General features: G+C 36.8%; 1 pseudogene across 1 annotated transcript in view; it reads left to right on the forward strand.

Moving 5' to 3' along the window:
* Nucleotides 1–455: 455 nt before the first annotated feature.
* LOC143222376 (atrial natriuretic peptide receptor 1-like) overlaps nucleotides 456–19,021 on the forward strand; it is a 51,810-nt pseudogene continuing 33,244 nt past the window's right edge. The window contains exons 1-4 of the transcript XR_013012207.1: nucleotides 456–1,690; nucleotides 12,557–12,671; nucleotides 15,300–15,491; nucleotides 18,453–18,588. The product of XR_013012207.1 is annotated as an atrial natriuretic peptide receptor 1-like (transcript). The remainder of the gene's footprint in view (nucleotides 1,691–12,556; nucleotides 12,672–15,299; nucleotides 15,492–18,452; nucleotides 18,589–19,021) is intronic.

Genomic DNA, 19,021 nt, shown 5'->3' on the forward strand with positions numbered 1-19,021 from the left:
CGAATCCCCGTCACCCCAAACATGCTCGCCCTTTCAGCAGTGGGAACGTTATAATGTGACGGTCAATACCACTATTCGTAGGTAAAAGAGTACCTCAAGAGTTGGCGGTGGGTGGTGATGACTAGCTGCCTTCCCTCTAGTCTTACACTGCTAAATTAGGGACAGATAGCCGTCATATAGATGTGAGATTCATAACGAACAAACATTTTATCTCATTGCTTTTCCTTCCCTCTAGTGTAAGTTTTGTCTTTATTTACGTGTCTCGTTGTTTTACCCCTAGTTTTATTTATAATAAGACACTTCTAATTATATCAGATTTTTTGTTTTTACTTTCTGCTTTTTGTATTTAACCACTTACGAGGTTGACATTTTAACACTGACTTCATAGTATCCCAACCATGCTCTTTAATCTCTTAACTTTTGACTGTCGGATTACGTGGAAACCACAAAGGACACAGAAACATGTAGATATTGTACTAAAGGGTTCTGTTATTAGTAGAATGATTCAAGACGCATGCACTACCGAGCGTGGCTTACGCACTGATGAATAACAGCGCGCGTGACGTCTCGTGCTATACTTGTGTTGGGCGAGCTGTTGATTTCACACGTGCTAACAAGGAGATCGGTCTGAAAGCCTACGTGTTTATTAATTTCTCAACAAGAAAGACGTAAAAAAAGTTTTTTCGAATGCTAGAAAAACAGTAAATATACAATTGAACGTTAGCAAGAAATAGAGAGACAGAGTAGAAAAGAAAATCGTAAAATAAAACAATAAGAGTTAATGCAGAGAGATGAACAGAGGAAGGAAAACCCTTGATGAAGGCACCTGTGATCTAATCAGTTCTGTTGGAACGTCACTTCAATACTGTAGTCATCTCTAATAAAAGATATTTAACTACATATTGCCATAAAGTCAAGGACTTTCTTCAGATGACGTATTTGAAGAAGTGGCAGATTATTACGCTTAATAATTCGTTACGTACATGGACAATCTTTCTATACGCGACATTGTCCGCAACAACCGTGGGACAAAGCGAAATTTCCGACCTTTCTGACCACGTGATCCGAGTGGCCGTACTTTTGCCTAACTCCAGCTACTACCTAGGATCCATCCCACGGGTGGGACCAGCCATCTCTCTGGCCGTACGCGAGGTGGAGACCCGGGAGATGATTTCTGGATACCGCTGGGAGATTCTTTACTATGACACACATTGTGTACCAGCGTACGGCCTTTTGTATGCCTTTAGAATATTCATTGAACAGCAGGTTCACGTCATCCTGGGTCCAGTCTGTGACTACGTTATTGCTCCTATAGCTCGACTTTTGAAGTTTTTCGACATTCCAATGTTGACCGCTGGCGGTTTGGCCTCGGACTATGGCCTCAAGAAATCTGAGTTTGACACAGAGTATTATCTCCTAACTCGGACTGGCCTCTCGTTCGACGGCCTGACGTCATTCATGGTCAGTATCTTACAGCAGTTTAACTGGCAAAATATCCTCATTATGTACGAAGCACTGGCCAGGTCTAGAGTGACCAAAGAAGATTACTGTGTACTTTGGACAAAGGCTCTTTTGTCCGAGCTTCGCTCGTTGGAGGATTTCACTGTCCGGCATTACAAACTGCAGAGTTACATGACTTTGACCACGGCTTCTCAAGTCTTGCGTGAAGAAACAGGGACAGAGCATGGCGGTAAGGGTAGTTAGTTCAGAAACGTAACCATAGAGACGAACATTAAATAGGTTTATCGATATTATGTCAAGGTCAAAGGTGAACTATGGATATACCTACAGCTATAAACTGTAGGGATATAATATGTTTACCTATAACCTAGTTCGTGAAGCAAGTCATCAATATAAATATCTATAAATATTTGAAATAAAAGGGATCCGCAATAGCCGTGGCTGTATTTAGATCTCAAGATATGGAGTAAAACGTTTGTAATTGAAGTATATTAAAAATTCACAGCTATTGTGTGAACGATTATGCCGCGGCTAAAAATCAGTCGTTGTTTATTCAACATTATGATTGGCAGATTAAGATAAAAAATTATCCAATGGCACAAGCCGAACGATATTTCAATTAATCAAATTCTGTTTTTGACCCTGGATGTAATATTTTTAAAACTTTACATAGAAATATATCACTGACAAATATACGAGTTATTGATATAAAACATAACGACTTACTGACGGTGTGATATAACACCAACATGTTTACCTTCTGTAGTTTTCACCTTTTTTGTATGCCATATTTGTATTCCACGTGATTTCTACATATTTTCATGCTATCTTTAAACCTCATTACGTACTTACACGTTTTTTAACACCGTGTCTGTTTCTTGTGTGAGTTTTATGTTTTAACAGCGTTTGTTTCTCGCGTTATGAACGTGAGTTATATTACACTGATTAGTTTTACTTATTTGACTTTTGACTGAGTTTGTGTGTTTTCATATAGCAAAGCTACATTGGGCTATGTGCTGAGTCTACCGAGGGGAATCGAACCCCTGATTTTAACATTGTAAACTCGAAGACTTACCGCTTTGCCAGCGGTAGACATTCATTAGATATGAACGAGTTACACCAGTATTGTTTAGCTTTCAATGTTTATAAAACTACAAGATGAGATATAACAATGCTCCCCATTTTCTTCTTTTAACAAAAAAAGCTAATTTTTCCGAAAAAAATATTTTATATGTCCATAACTAATTGGTTGCACGCGTGTATAATCACGATAGTATTTTTTTTTAACTTACTGCAAACATCAGAAATTACACTTGTTCATTTGACTGTTTGATACAGTCAGCTTTTGTTGTTACGACAAAACGACGAACTTATTATGGAAGTTGTTACTATTACAATGAAATATATGTTTATACTATAGTTCATTCGATGAACTGCTGTTCCTAGATTAGTCTGATGTCAATAGTCTGATATCAGTTATAATATCTCTCGCTACGTCTCTGAGAGGGTGGGGAGAGTACATATCTGAGGTCCAAAGCTCAAGCTGCTAAACATGTCTCAATCTGCCAGCTGTGTGTGGGTATCTTCGACACTGTCGATCCCAGTATTAAGCGTGATCAGTATGGCTGTCTGTCGTCCTTTGATCAGGAGTATTGAATTAGGGACAGCACTTTCCGTGTCTCAAAAGGGGTTCCTAATACAAAGGGTGGTGTAATATCCTCTCGTTCAGGGTGGGTCTCCTAATACAAAGGCGATGTGATATCCTGTCGTTCTAGATAGGTCTCCTGATACAAAAGGTGATATGTTATCCTCTCCTTCGGGATGGATCTTCTGATACAAAGGGTTGTGTGATGTCCTGTCGTTCTGGGTGTAATGGATAACTCGTCAACTGATATGTAGTACTTCAAAATGACCAATTAATAATTAGACTTGGGCAATTGTATTGGTTATTAACCAGAATAATGACCCATACCTAATCCCCATACTTTTACCATAAGTACCTAAAACAACGTGACAAGAGTTCATCAGTTTTGTTCAGACAACAAGTGTATTTATCGTTAAATTTCTTCAAATAAAATTGCATTTAATTTTCGTTAGATCAGTCATTATTTCTGTGAAAGCTGGCTTACTTGGAATTTACAACGAATATTTATTGACGAAACTCCGAAAACGGCTAAAATAATTCGATTTGCAAGACTCCAATTCGTTCCAAAATTGTTCACGACGAAAAGGCTCTAACTATGCGTAACGTGAACCAATCAACTTGTTAATTATAGCGTAACTTGAACCAATCAGCTTCTAGCAGCCCAAGACAGCTGCAAGGCAACCAACTGGAAGGTCTTTTAAACCTTCAAAGTTTATCAAAACATGGCGCGATGAAGAACACCTGCAAGCTACCACAAAAACCAAAAGTGTAGTTTATATGTTGAAGGAAACAATGATCTAAATATAAAGATAGGGTTCTCGAAATGTTAAATATGTTTCTTCCCAAAGAACAAGTCGCACCAGATGAGCAGAAAACCATGAACTGGACTTTTATTAATTTCTTTCTCGATGGTTTTAGTTTCCCAAGTATCAACGAGTTTTTTTTTATCAAACTTTTCTTCCTCCCAACACCCACACAAACACTAAATAAAAGCCTGAAAAGTGATTAATGAGGACCTGCTATTGTTTATTGTACAACAAATCACGTGAGGTACGTGATCGAGACTGCTAATATTCAGACATCACTTTTAATACGGATACAGTAAGGACATTTGCTTTAGGGCCCGGCATAGCCAGGTGGTTAAGGCACTCGACTCGTAATCCGAGGGTCGCGGGTTCGAATCCTCGTCACACCAAACATGCTCGCCCTTTCAGCCCTTGGAGTGTTATAATGTTACGGTTAATCCCACTATTCGTTAGTAAAAGAGTAGCCCAAGAGTTGGCGGTGGGTGGTGGTGATTAGCTGCCTTCCCTCTAGTCTTACACTGCTAAATTAGGGACGGCTCGCGCAGATAGCCCTGGTGTAGCTTTGCGCGAAATTCGAAATAAGCCAAACCAAACATTTACTGCACTTATTCTAAGTTAGCCAATAGTGGCATCTATTTAAACAAGACGAGCGCGTGCCTCCGAAAACAGAAAATTATATTTAAAAAAGTACTTTAAATGTTGAGAGACCTCATGTAGCTTTTCAAAATAATAATAAAAAAGGTGTAGGACCATTTAGTCTACATACTTCGATATCAAAATATAGGAGAAATTCATCTATATACTTGTCTTACCGAACATCCACAATGGATCAGTTGTGGACATTCTATTTGTCACTGTTTTTGTTTTGATAGTTTACCATTATTAAATTATCTAATCGCAAACTTAACATGTTCCCCACGTGTTGATTGATTATATTTTAAATACCCATGACTAAAAGGTCAAATTATTCTAGACAACTCTCTACACGTAAATGACCACGTAAAACAAAACATGGAGCACAGAAAACACAGTTTAGCGAGAATATACGTGAAAAATGCTTGGTCGTATTATACGTGTAATGACGGTTTGACTCTACAATCTATAATTATATATATAAGGATTAGGGGTAATAAATATACGGATTACGGTATGTATATTAAGAATTATAAAAATGCACGTGCTATCATTCATTCCTGTATAGTCTGTATACAATGGCATGTTGATATGTCATTGTAATGTTCACGACATTTTTGGCAATGATATAATATACCAAGGCAAAATTTCACTGTTATAGGTGGCGATACTGGTAGGCTTAATATGTGTGTTTTCTTCAAGCAAAGTCACATTAGGCTATCTGCTGAGTCCACCGAGGGGATTTAACCCCTGATTTTAGCGTTTTAAATCCACAGACTTACCGCTGGACCAGCAGGGAACAAGTAGGCTTAATCAAGATGGCAGTCGTATAGTAAAGAGGATCGTCTGTTTTATCGTATGCAATCTCACAGAGTTACATGTACATATAAGATACGTCTTCAAACTTGAAACGTGAGCTAATTCTCCAGTTATCAGTCGTTCTATTTATTTTTAAAGTTTTATAATCAAACATGTAATAACTGTATGTACAGTGAAGATGTAAGAACAAGTTAACTCGAGACATCTAACTTTCTAAGGCCGGATATACCAATCAAATTTTTGAATTTTTCTCATTCATACAAAATTAAGCTTTAAACACATTGACCTGCTAAGGTCATCAATGTCTTTCTCATCTATCAAACTGGAGATTGAACTGGTAACGAGAATAAGCAGAGTTTTTACGCACAGCCACACGTGTTATCTGCGCATAGCTAGTCCTAATTAATAACTGATTGTCTTGAGGAGGGGAGTCAACATAGCTACTCCTAATTAATAACTGATTGTCTAGAGGGGGGGGTCAACATTGCTAGTCTTAATTAATAACTGATTGTCTAGAGGAGGTGAGTCAACATTGCTAGTCATAATTAATAACTGATTGTCAAGAGAAGGGGAGTCAACACAGCTAGTCCTAATTAATAACTGATTGCCTAGAGGAGGGGAGTCAGCTAGTCCTAATTAATAACTGATTGTCTAGAGGAGGGGAGTCAAGATAGCTAGTCCTAATTAATAACTGATTGTCTTGAGGAGGGGAGTCAACATAGCTAGTCCTAATTAATAACTGATTGTCTTGAGGAGGGAGTCAACATAGCTACTCCTAATTAATAACTGATTGTCTAGAGGGAGAGTCAACATAGCTAGTCCTAATTAATAACTGATTGTCTAGAGGAGGGGAGTCAACATAGCTAGTCCTAATTAATAACTGATTGTCTAGAGGAAGGGAGTCAACATTAGCTAGTCCTAATTAATAACTGATTGTCTAGAGGAGGGGAGTCAACATAGCTAGTCCTAATTAATAACTGATTGTGTAGAGGGGAGAGTCAACACAGCTAGTCCTAATAAATAACTGATCGTCTAGAGGGGGGAGTCAACACAGCTTGTCCTAATTAATAACTGATTGTCTAGAGGAGGGGAGTCAACATTAGCTAGTCCTAATTAATAACTGATTGTGTAGAGGGGGGAGTCAACATAGCTAGTCCTAATTAATAACTGATTGTGTAGAGGGGAGAGTCAACAAAGCTAGTCCTAATAAATAACTGATCGTCTAGAGGGGAGTCAACACAGCTTGTCCTAATTAATAACTGATTGTCTAGAGGGAGGAGTCAACACAGCTAGTCCTAATTAATGACTGATTGTCTAGAGTGGGGTAGTCAAGATAACTAGTCCTAATTAATAACTGATTGTCTAGAGGAGGGGAGTCAACATAGCTAGTCCTAATTAATAACTGATATTCTAGAGGGGGGAGTAAACACGGCTAGTCCTAATTAATAACTGATTGTCTATAAAAGGGGAGTCAACACAGCTAGTCCACTAATAACTGATTGTCTAGAGAGGGGAGTCAACATAGCTAGTTTTAATTAATAACTGATCGTCTAGAGGAGAGGAAGTCAATACAGCTAGTCCTAATTAATAACTGATTGTTTAGAGGAGGGGAGTCAACATAGGTAGTCCTAATTAATAACCGATTTTCTAGAGGGAGGAGTCACCACAGCTAGTCCTAATTAATAACTGATTGTGTAGAGTGGAGAGTCAACATTAGCTAGTCCTAATTAATAACTGATTGTGTAGAGGGGAGAGTCAACAAAGCTAGTCCTAATAAATAACTGATCGTCTAGAGGGGGGAGTCAACACAGCTTGTCCTAATTAATAACTGATTGTCTAGAGGAGGGGAGTCAACACAGCTAGTCTTAATTAATGACTGATTGTCTAGAGTGGGGTAGTCAAGATAACTAGTCCTAATTAATAACTGATTGTCTAGAGGAGGGGAGTCAACATAGCTAGTCCTAATTAATAACTGATTGTCTAGAGGGGGGAGTAAACACGGCTAGTCCTAATTAATAACTGATTGTCTAGAAAGGGGAGTCAACACAGCTAGTCCTAATTAATAACTGATTGTCTAGAGGAGGGGAGTCAACATAGCTAGTTTTAATTAATAACTGATCGTCTAGAGGAGAGGAAGTCAACACAGCTAGTCCTAATTAATAACTGATTGTTTAGAGGAGGGGAGTCAACATAGGTAGTCCTAATTAATAACCGATTTTCTAGAGGGAGGAGTCAACACAGCTAGTCCTAATTAACAACTGATTGTCTAGAGGGGGGGAGTCAACACAGCTAGTCCTAATTAACAACTGATTGTCTAGAGGGGGGATTCAACAATCTATTTTCTAGCCTAACAGCGAAATTTGGTCGTTGCCCGTACAGTTCACACATTGTCTTATAAAGTGTGAGGCGAGTTTCTCTTACAACAGAACGCGAATCATTACGATTTTGATTTATAGTTTGAGCATGTTCACTTTCAGGTCCCACCCAGTCAAGCACAATTATAGTTTAGTAAACAGTATTTCGAAGACAAAAATTTAAACTGGTCAAAACTTCAATAGTGCGCCCATGTTAACACATTCGATGTTCAAATAACATGTTTCAATAACATTTTACTAACTGAATAACTTTAGTGTTACGTGTTTGTGTACAACAGTGAATCGGAGCTTTCGTCTCATAGAAAACAAAATCTACACTTTCCTTTCATGAAACACAAGATTCGTGAGTCAGAACTTTCCTTTCATGAAACACAATATTTGTCAGTCAGAACTTTCCTTTCACAGTACACAATATTTGTCAGTCAGAACTTTCCTTTCACAGTACACAATATTTATCAGTCAGAACTTTCCTTTCACAGAACACAATATTTGTCAGTCAGAACTTTCCTTTCACAGTACACAATATTTGTCAGTCAGAACTTTCCTTTCACAGTACACAAGATTTGTCAGTCAGAACTTTCCTTTCACAGTACACAAGATTTGTCAGTCAGAACTTTCCTTTCACAGTACATTAACAAACAAAGTTTCTGAAAATACAAAATTAGCAAAGTTTGTTTCAGCGTAAAGCTACAGAATGGGCTTCCTAACCTCTAGCTTCTGTCACCCAAAGAGAATCGAACCTTGGACTTGTATGTGATGATTGTAATTTCCGATCTAGTATGGAATGAACGATCCACTGGTGTCAGATATAATTTTCTTCACAGTGAATTTGGTTTCGCGCAGTCAAACAACTGTGTAAATTGCCATCTAGCGGTAACATGGTGAACTATGATTATGATAAATATTGAATATAACGATTATTTAAATTGAAGCCTGCTTAAATAACATAAAAACAGTTTAAAATTTCAGTCACAACTTATAATAAGTTATACATCAATTACACACACTCCAACAAGAGAGTTGCTTTGTTTATGATTCTAGGGAAGTTATTTCGAGATCTGAGAAAATTATGAACACTTTAAACGTTACGTACGTTCCTACGTCAGTATGTGCATTCGGTTATGTAATACTAGTTTATTTTAAACCATTTCAAAGAGTTTTAGAAGATCATATATATATATATATCTTAGAGAAAATTAATATTGATAAATTTAACTAAACAAAATCAAGAGGAATAACTGCGTTAAAAACAGTAAGTCGAAACCTCTGACTAAATTGTATTAGTTTATTATAATCTAAAAACAATCCGAAACGAAAATAAATTAAAAAATAATAAACAAAAATAAACTAGACTAGTTTTTAGGTTATAACAAAGAAATATATATATAAATATTTAAAACTCTCCTGGGATACCAAAGCAATGTGAGGGAAAATAATTACTTTTTATTGTTCACCGAGTAAGTTACAACCCAGTTTTTTCCCTCTCACTTTGTACAACGGCGCGGCATGGCCAGGTGGTTAAGGCACATGATTCTGTATATGGGGAAGTTTAAAATGGAGGGTGCTCAATAAAAAACTAAAAAACCACTGTTATTGTAATGTTCCATTTACTAAACTTGATAACCACCTTCTTATAAGTTAACCACGAGACAGTGGGTTTTCTTTTCACAAAGCCCGGCATGGCCAGGTGATTAAGGCGTTCGGCTCGTAAGCTTAGGGTCGCGGGTTCAAATCCCCGTCGCACCAAACATGTTCGCCCTTTCAGCCGTGGGGGCTTTATAACGTGACGGTATCTCACTGTTTGTTAATGAAAGAATAGCCCAAGAGTTGGCGATGGGTGATGATGACTAGTTGCTTTCCCTCTAGTCTTACACTGCTAAATTATGGACGGCTAACGCAGATAGTCCTCGCGTAGTTTTGCGCGAAATTCAAAACAAACCAAACCAGTCTTTTAAAGAATATTTTTTCTACTGTAATATTACCGTCTCATTGTTTTTTTTTTGTTTTTTTTTTTGACGCATGCGCTTTATCAGAAGTGAAGGCAGCGAGATGTTAAAAAGAAAAAGAAAACAAAACCAGAACCGTTGTCAAAGTAATCTTGTCTTACACTGTTAAATTAGGGACGGGTAGCATAGATAGCCCTCGTGCAGCTTTACGCAAAGTTCAAAACAAACTAAACTTGTGTACAGCATAGACCATTGACTGACACAGCATCATACGGTTTGTGATTTTATAGAAGACTGTTGTTATATTTCGCTTCTTATGATGTGTAATAGACTAGCTGGTTCTCTGGTTGTTTTGAATAATGAACAGGTTAGTTAATTCACGTAAAATGAAAAGATAATAATAGAAACTTATTACTAAAATAAATAAGCAATATATTGGTAAGCAAATAAATAGTAATAATATAATATAATATATGTTTAAAGCTTCTCAGCTTATGTGACACAGGTTGCTGAAAATCACACTCCACCAAATTCAACCACTAGTTTGTTAAAATTAACTTTTCTCAACCACTGTTATAACAACCGTATTCCAGCTGACAAGAATAGTGTTGGATCATTGCTGTATCTATCGAATCTCAAAAGACAAAAATAGCGCCGGTTGTTGGATGAAAAGCCTTGTCGGGACTGGATAGAGCAGATATAGATATGCCATACAATAGTTCTTAAGGTCTACCACGTTCCACAAGCTTTCATCTATCTTCCTTTTCACTGAGAAGTTTTATTAATAATATCATGTTACTCAAGATATGCCATACAACAGTTCTTAAGGTCTACCACGTTCCACAAGCTTTACCATACTATCTTCCTTAAGTCAAGATATGTAATACAACAGTTCTTAAGGTCTACCACGTTCCACAAGGTTTACCATACTATCTTTCTTAAGTTATGTCATACCACGTTCCTCAAGGTATGTCGAAATACGCTTCTCAAATAATAAGTATATCGTCATTGTTTTCAGAGACCATTTTCACAAGAAAACATACTCAAATTATACCGTGTGATTTCACCAATTATGCTTGTTGATACTTCCAGAAAGGCGAACCGTTCCTCGTCAACCCATAAGACATTGGCAGCCATTGGTCATCGAGTTCCAGTTTTGGTAATAGATGCAACGTAAAATCATCTGATGCATTCAGTGCTTGAACACAATATAACTCGTACAGAAACGTTTGCAAAAATTGACCAAAGACCTTTGCATACAGTTCATATTCGCAAATCCAGACACAAGATGCACTGTTGTACCCGTGTGTACTTGTGCTGGTTTGTTATGCTACGGCATGGCTAAACTCAACAACAGTTTCAACCAGGTGTCGCTGGTTTACATGTTTCTTATAAGAAGACTGTTACCTTTCCCGTTGCTGTATGTAAATGACCAGGTCAGGTATAGGTATATGACTTAAAAGCTGGTCAGTCCATAAACTGCACCACTCCTTTTTACTTTATTCATTGGCTATTTCAGTTAAAGGTGGAGTCTAATTAATGACTCGCTGTAAGCTAGTCGCACATTGTATTCGAGTGCGGTGTTTCAAGGAAACATCAGGCTAGTCTTGAATTTGTGGAAATTTCGTAACCTTCCAAAATTTGTCCCCCGCTAGTACAAGGGATTTCGGATTGTGTTCGGATTTACAACGCTAAAATCAGAGGTCCGATTCCCCTCGGTGGGCTCAGCAGATAGCCTGATGTGGCTTTGCTATAAGACAACAACCAAACCTTACAAAATTAAGGTAATCTCGATATTAGCACTACTTAGTCATGGATAGATGACTAAAAAAAGGAACTTTAAAGAGAAAAACAAATTATTTTGATACACTGACTGTGGCTAAAAGTGGTCCGTTGCAGAAGTTTAGTGCCCAAAAGTGGAGAAGCAATCTTTTCAAAATGAGGCAATAACCGCCCAAATTAACTGAACTAGAAGCAAGTAATAAGAAATGTGAGAACCCGACATGGCCACGTGGTTATTGCGTTTGACTCGTAATCGAATCCCCGTCACACCAAACATGCTCGCCTTTTCAACGGGGCATTATCATGTCACAATCAATCCCACTATTCGTTGGTAAAAGAATAGCCCAAGAGTTGGCGGTGGTTGGTGATGACTAGCTGCTTTCCGTCTAGTCTTACACTGCTAAATTAGGGACGGCTAGCGCAGACAGCCCTCGTGTAGCTTTGCGCGAATTCCAAAACCAAACCAAAACAATTCATCATAATAAAAAATAAACAAATAAAGACATACACAATATATCAAGTCACTAGTTTCTCAGTGACACTACCCTCGATGTGTTAGTTTCACAATTCTTTGCAAAAAAAAAAAAAAGTTTCTATGCTACAGTTACGGAATTATCGAACAAATTGTTGTTTTTAAGATTGCTATTATGTCAAACTTTCACTAGATGGCAGCACCATTTAATGACGTTTTATGAATATCTTTTTCACTAAATCCTGGCCCGGTATGGCCAGGTGGGTGAAGGCGATCGACTCGTAATCCAAGGATGACAGGTTGAAATCCCCATCACACCAAAAATTCTCGCCCTATCAGCCGTGGAGACATTGTAATGTGACGGTGGGTGTTGATGACTAGCTGCCTTCCCTCTAGTCTTACACTGCTAAATTAGGGACGGCTAGCGCAGATAGCCTTCGTGTATTTTTGCGCGAAATTCAAAAACAAACTCTCGTGTTTTTTTGGTTTTTTTTTCAACCAAAAGTGACAATTGTAAAATGTTAGTTTACCCACCTTACCCTAAATGGTTTTATTTGAGAACAAATATTGTTTTGTTGGTTTGTTTCTTTTTCCAAATTCCAGTCATTCTTTTCCAGTTATTGTCATGTGTGCCTCTCCAGATTCAATTCGGGAAATTCTCCTGGCTGCAAAGGATCTAAAAATGGTGGACAGTGGTGAATATGTTTTCTTTAGCATTGAGCTGTTTACAAGGTAAGTAAATGAATTGGATAAAAAACACACGAGGAAACAGAATTAATTATGCTTGACCCAAAACTTCGTCTTATACCTTCCTTTATTTCTTTAACCTATTTCTGTATTCTAGTTCTTTAGGTATTTTCAACAGTTAGAAGGATGTAATTTAATAGTATTTAAACAAAAGTTCTTTATTATGATCACTGTTGTGTTCGTTGTATCTCAGTCGGATTGAAGACCTCTGGATTCAGCGAAATGCGTCGTATGACGAATATAGTGTGATTCAAATAATCTTATAATTATTGAAAATCTCTATAGAACTGTACGAAGAGTGGCGTGTACAATAATATAATAGGCCTAACATAACGTCTTCAGACGAGTATAATTAACTTACAACAATGCTTCGTTAGTTCGTGAAAGACGTACTCATCATAACAACTGAAGTTGTAACCACGACAAAGAAACATATCTACTACTTATGGTCTGTCTGTTCAGTGTATTTCGTTCTCTATCACGCTTTAAGTTTACAGACAGACTGATGGAGAAATATGAATATTACATTAAAATTATTACGTTTATCTAATTTGTTTTTATTTAGAAAATATTTTCGTTACTTCAAAATATCATAGACGAGTAATTACGTTTAAGAAATCTATGCATATTTCTACAACCGATGTATGTCTTGTTAATCATTATTTTCATAAACAAAGTTTGTTTATAAAAGCATATCCTTCTGGTTCGACAGTAAGCTCGTTGTTTTGGGCCTTGTAATAGGGACCGTATCACACGTTCAATGATAATTTAACCAGTAGCTGAACTTTCAAAGGTGTGGTTATGATAAATTTGTATACCTATTTCCATGTACACTGGTCTACCGTGAGCTTGGTTTGTTTTAAATTTTGCGCAAAGCTACACGAGGACTGGCCGTTCCTAATTTAGCAGTGCAAGACGAGAGGGAAGGCAGCTAGTCATCACCACCCACCGCCAACTCTTGGGCTACTCTTTTGCCAACGAATAGTGGAATTGACCGTAACATCATAACACCCTTACGGCTGAAAGGGCGAGCATATTTGATGTGACGGGGATTCGAACCCGCGACCCTCGGATTACGAGTAGAGTGCCTTAACCACCTGGTCATGCCGGGCCCTTACTGTGAACTCTCATGGTTTACTAATTTATTTAGAGGTAAAAGGTCAAGACATTAATTCTAAGTGGATCTTTTAGATAAACGAGGTTATAAACGTAAGGTCCAGACAACGAATAGTCATTTTTTGAAAATGACGTAATGTAAGCGAGTGACATTTTGTATGTGTTTAGTTCACTATCATTGAACATTAGAAATGCCAGTAACTTCATTTTGTGAACCATATATGGAGTTCAAGTTAAAATAGCTCTTTATTTGTCACGTTTTGTGTTGTTCAGTCTCTGACTTCACTGAATTCTTGGTAAGGCAAGTGTTATTATAAGGGGTTATTTTGTTGAAACGGTAATTCTCAAACAGCGTTGTATTTATTTATTGTGTTTTAGTAAGCTATCTGCGAGCTAAATAACAATATATTAAAAACCTTTTTCCTTAAAACATTTTGATAAACAAACAGATAACTAATTAACTAAATGTTAGAATTACAGGCGATCACGTTTAAATAGTTTATGTTTAACATTGTAAAAATAAGTTTCAACAACTCAGATAATATCAACTATAATATTGTACTTGGAGAACAGTGAGTTGGTTGATATGAAGCGCTAAGTTACGTAGTGGGACATCTATGCACTTCCCACAATGGCTATCGAAACTCAGTTGTTATCGAACTCGATAACAAACAAAAGCAACGTACGGTAGTAAACAATTGTTGTTAAAACTCACTTCTGTTCTATAAGGTCTCTTTCGGCTCATCGTAAAATCAGCGTGTTTGCAACGCTAAGAAAATTGGGTTTCGGTTGTCCGCTGTGAAAAACGTGCACATCACTTATTATGTAGCTCTGCGTTTAACAAACATTACTCCGCAAAAAAGGAATTAGGTGACTGTGTGATTATTACAGTTTACTTAAAAGGATTACGAATTGAAACACTCTACGTCTAAATAATTAAAATCCATGATAGATTATTCACTTCAATGGACTAGTGACGTAACTCCAGCTGTTCGAAATGCTCAAGCCTTCCCAGAATTCCATTGAAGTAACGTAACGGGTTCAAATACCCCTCACACTAAACATGCTCGTACTTTCAACCGTGGGAGAGTTATAATGTGTCGGTCAATTCCACTATTCATTGATAAAAGAGTAGCCTAAGAGTTGGCGGTGGGTGATGGTGATTAGTTGCCTTACCTCTAAGTTTAGACTGCTAAATTAGGAACGGAGAGCGCAGTTAGCCCTCTTGTAGCTTTACTCAAAGTTCGAAACGAACAAACAATGAATCTTGGTATAATCTAGGATTTAACTTGTAATTTTTGATCTAAAGTGAGCAAATATTAAGTAAATATTTTGTATGCTAATTTTAGTGAGTTTTGGTAAGTTTTGCACTTCTGTTTCTAATAATGAAACACGGACAACGACACTTTGTAAATTAATTTAGAACATATCTGTATTATCTAGGTATAAAGATATTTACTATAGCTAACTGCCCAATGTGTTTCTTTGTTTGCTCAGTGAGAATGAAAGTCGACAGCCTTGGTACCGAGAAAACGACACACGAGACAGGAACGAACGAGCTCGGAACGCTTACGAAGCTTTACTTACTCTAACAGCCCGAATTCCCGAGACCCGGAATGTGCCGAATTTTCTCGAGAAGTGAAGAAAATCGCTCGAGACCAATTCGGATTTGATTACGGAAAGGAAGAGGTGGTGTTTTCTGTTCGTAATTTTTTTATGTCTGTGACTCAAACACAAGTATCTATAAATCATATTGTTTGTTTATTTTATTGGAAAACTAGACAACGGACTACCCGCACTCTGTCCACCACGAGGATCGAACTTCAAATTTAGCCCATATTGAAACCTTTACAAAACTTTGTCTTTCCTAAGGTAAGAAGCCCAGAACTGAGCACAATATTCTAAACGTTGTCTAACCAGTGACATCTACAATGAAATCACAACCTCTTTAGACTTGAATTCAATATTTCTGTGGAGACAATCTAAAATCGTATTTACCCTATCATTAGCAACAATACACTGCACGGATAGCTTCAGAGACTGTTCGTCTATTACACCAAGATCCTTTTCTTTCATGACACTTTTAAGGTTATAGCCATCCAAATTATTATAACCCACATGCATTATCTTGCATTTAATATGAATAAAACCCATCTGCCATTCATTTGCCCAACTCAATAAGTAATCTAAATCCTTTTGTAAATCATCAGCATCCTCTCCACAGCTAACAACACCCAAGACCTTGATATCATAAGCAAATTTAAGTAAATTATTGGCTATTCCTTCATCTCTTAATAATGCAAATCAAAAAGTGCAAAGGTCCTAGGACTGAGCCCTGAAGTACACCACTTGTGGCACTAATCCAGTTCATGAAGTACACCACTTGTGACACTAATCCAGTTCATGAAGTACACCACTTGTGACAATAATCCAGTTCATGAAGTACACCACTTGTGACACTAATCTAGTTCATGAGGTACACCACTTGTGACACTAATCCAGTTCATGAAGTACACCACTTGTGACACTAATCCAGTTCATGAAGTACACCACTTGTGACACTAATCCAGTTCATGAAGTACACCACTTGTGACACTAATCCAGCTCATGAAGTACACCACTTGTAACACTAATCCAGTACATGAAGTACACCACTTGTAACACTAATCCAGTTCATAAAGTACACCACTTGTGACACTAATCCAGTTCATGAAGTACACCACTTGTGACACTAATCCAGTTCAATTAAACTCCATTAATAACAACCCTCTGCTTTCTTCTATGAAACCACTCTTCTATTTAATTAGTTAGCTTACATCTCCCACATCTACAGAAACATTTCTTCACACCTTTTATGTGGCACCTTGTCAAATTCTTTTTGAAAATCCAAATACACCAAATCTTCACCATTAGCCCCATCTACAAAAGAAGTAACGTTTTTAAAGAATGTTAAACAATTTGTACGACAAAACTTTTCCATAATAAAACTAGCTTGATTACCCAATAAAATTCTAAACTTTTGTTAAATGACTTTTCCAAACATCTTATATCATGTTTTTCAAAACGTTTTCTTACAACTGATGTAAGACCAATAGATCTATAATTACTAGAACAAGTTTTATTACATCACTTGCAAAGAGAAGTGACATTGGCCAACTTATAATCCTTTGGCATCTGTCCACTGTTCGAAGTGTGACAAATAATGGCAGCAAATGTCTTACATATCCAAACCACAACATTTTTTAAAACTCTGGTGGAATATTATCTGGCCCAGAAGCCTTATCACTTTTTAACCTTCCCACTTGTTTCTTAACAAGCTCAGAATTAATGTCCAATCATGTTTCCAACTATCAACTGTTCAAGATGAGGAATATTGCTTGAATATTAATCACTGGACAAAGAAAAAGCAGAGTTTAATAATCCATCCATCTCATAATCATCAGATACAAGCCTTCCTTCATCATCTCTCAAGATTTCTACTCCTATCCTAACATGTTGTGTACCCTTAATGTACTTAAAGAAATCCTTACTGTTAATGGTTATGTTTTTAACCACCTTTTCTCATATATCCTCATTGATTTCCAAGTTCCTGTTTCACTAACTCTTGATATTCTGAAATCTTCCAAGTATGCCATAATACTCGCCAGTTTGAATTTCTTATAACGCAAAAAATTTGATTTAGATACCTGTGGTAAGCAGAGCACAGATAGGCCATTGTGAATCTTTGTGTTTAACAGCAAACAAATCAAATACTCTTATACAAAACCTTTTTTACTTCTTACACCGAGGGCAAAATAATATAAATCATAATCTGGAGAGGGATACACTTTATAAAATGGAGTAAAATATTTTCCTCCATAACCAGGGATGAGTGTGTTTTTCTTATAGCAAAGACACATCAGGCTATCTTCTAAGTTCATTGAGAAGAACTGAACCCCTGATTTTAGAGTTGTAAATTCGAAGTCTGGATACTGTCCCAGATGGGGACAACCAGGGACGAAATAATATAATCCAAGGGCAAAACAACCTACTTCGTAACACGGGGTAAAACAACCTACTTCGTAACACGAGGTAAAACTGACGCACTTCATAACACGGGAGAAAATGCACTTCATAATCTTGGGGTAAAATAATTGTATTTCATATTCCAGGGGCATAAAATTACAAGAGAAACAACTGTTCTAAATTTCTTTATAATCACATACATAATAAAAATAATGAAATATATATATTTTTACATATATGTACGTGTGATTTGTGTTTGTACTTTTTGAATGAAGGGTTTAGACCAAAACCGGGATCAACCACTAATGAGTCTATATATATATATCAGCGACCTAATGACAGTTGGTATTGTACGAAAACCCTCATCGGTACTGGATATAGCAGATATATATGCAGTGGTTGACATTTTGTTATATTTGCTTTAATCTCACAAGCAATACCTATGAATAAGATTTAGAGTAGGCTACACACACACACACACACACAGATTTATTACATCACCCTGCCCTTTGTGTTGAAGCTTTGATAACGCTACTACGTAATATATTAAAAGTTGTGTAGTGAATTTTTTTTTTATAGTAGACGTTATTTTACTATGTAATTATGAGTATAAACCGTATTGACGTATATTATGTATGGGTAAAGGTGAACACTTTTGTGACGGCTTTCTACGACGCCGTATTCTTGTACGGTTTGGCACTGAACGAAACCTTAGCCGAGGGAGGAAGTATTACCAACGGAAGTTACGTCACCCAGAAAATGTGGAACCGGACATTCAATGGTTTGTATATTTGTAACGTATTGTAAAATTGTCTGGGAGAAAAAAGAATTTAAAATGTTATTCTAATTATTTTTTTTTATAAATCGTAGAAGAAAGCAATTAATTAAAAGGAAAACAAATCTAATTCCTAGCAAACTATCGAACCTTATTTGGGGTTTCTTAAAAAGTAAAATTAAAACGTCCCCCAGTGGGGGAAGTGTTACGTTTACGGTGTTACAACGTATTAAAAAAATCTATAAACTTATTACATAGCACATTATATAATTTCTATGGGTTTTTTTTCGATTTATTTAGGTCTAAAACATGCAAGCGCAGTTCGTTCAAAAACCATATGTTTATCATTTTTAGAACACCATTCAGACGTTTCTGTGTAATCAGCTACGTTTGCCTTCGTTACAACTTTACATTTACTTTATTTTGCAATAACTTAGCT

The sequence above is a fragment of the Tachypleus tridentatus genome, chromosome 8 (assembly GCF_004210375.1).
Source record: "Tachypleus tridentatus isolate NWPU-2018 chromosome 8, ASM421037v1, whole genome shotgun sequence".
Lineage (NCBI taxonomy): Eukaryota > Metazoa > Arthropoda > Merostomata > Xiphosura > Limulidae > Tachypleus > Tachypleus tridentatus.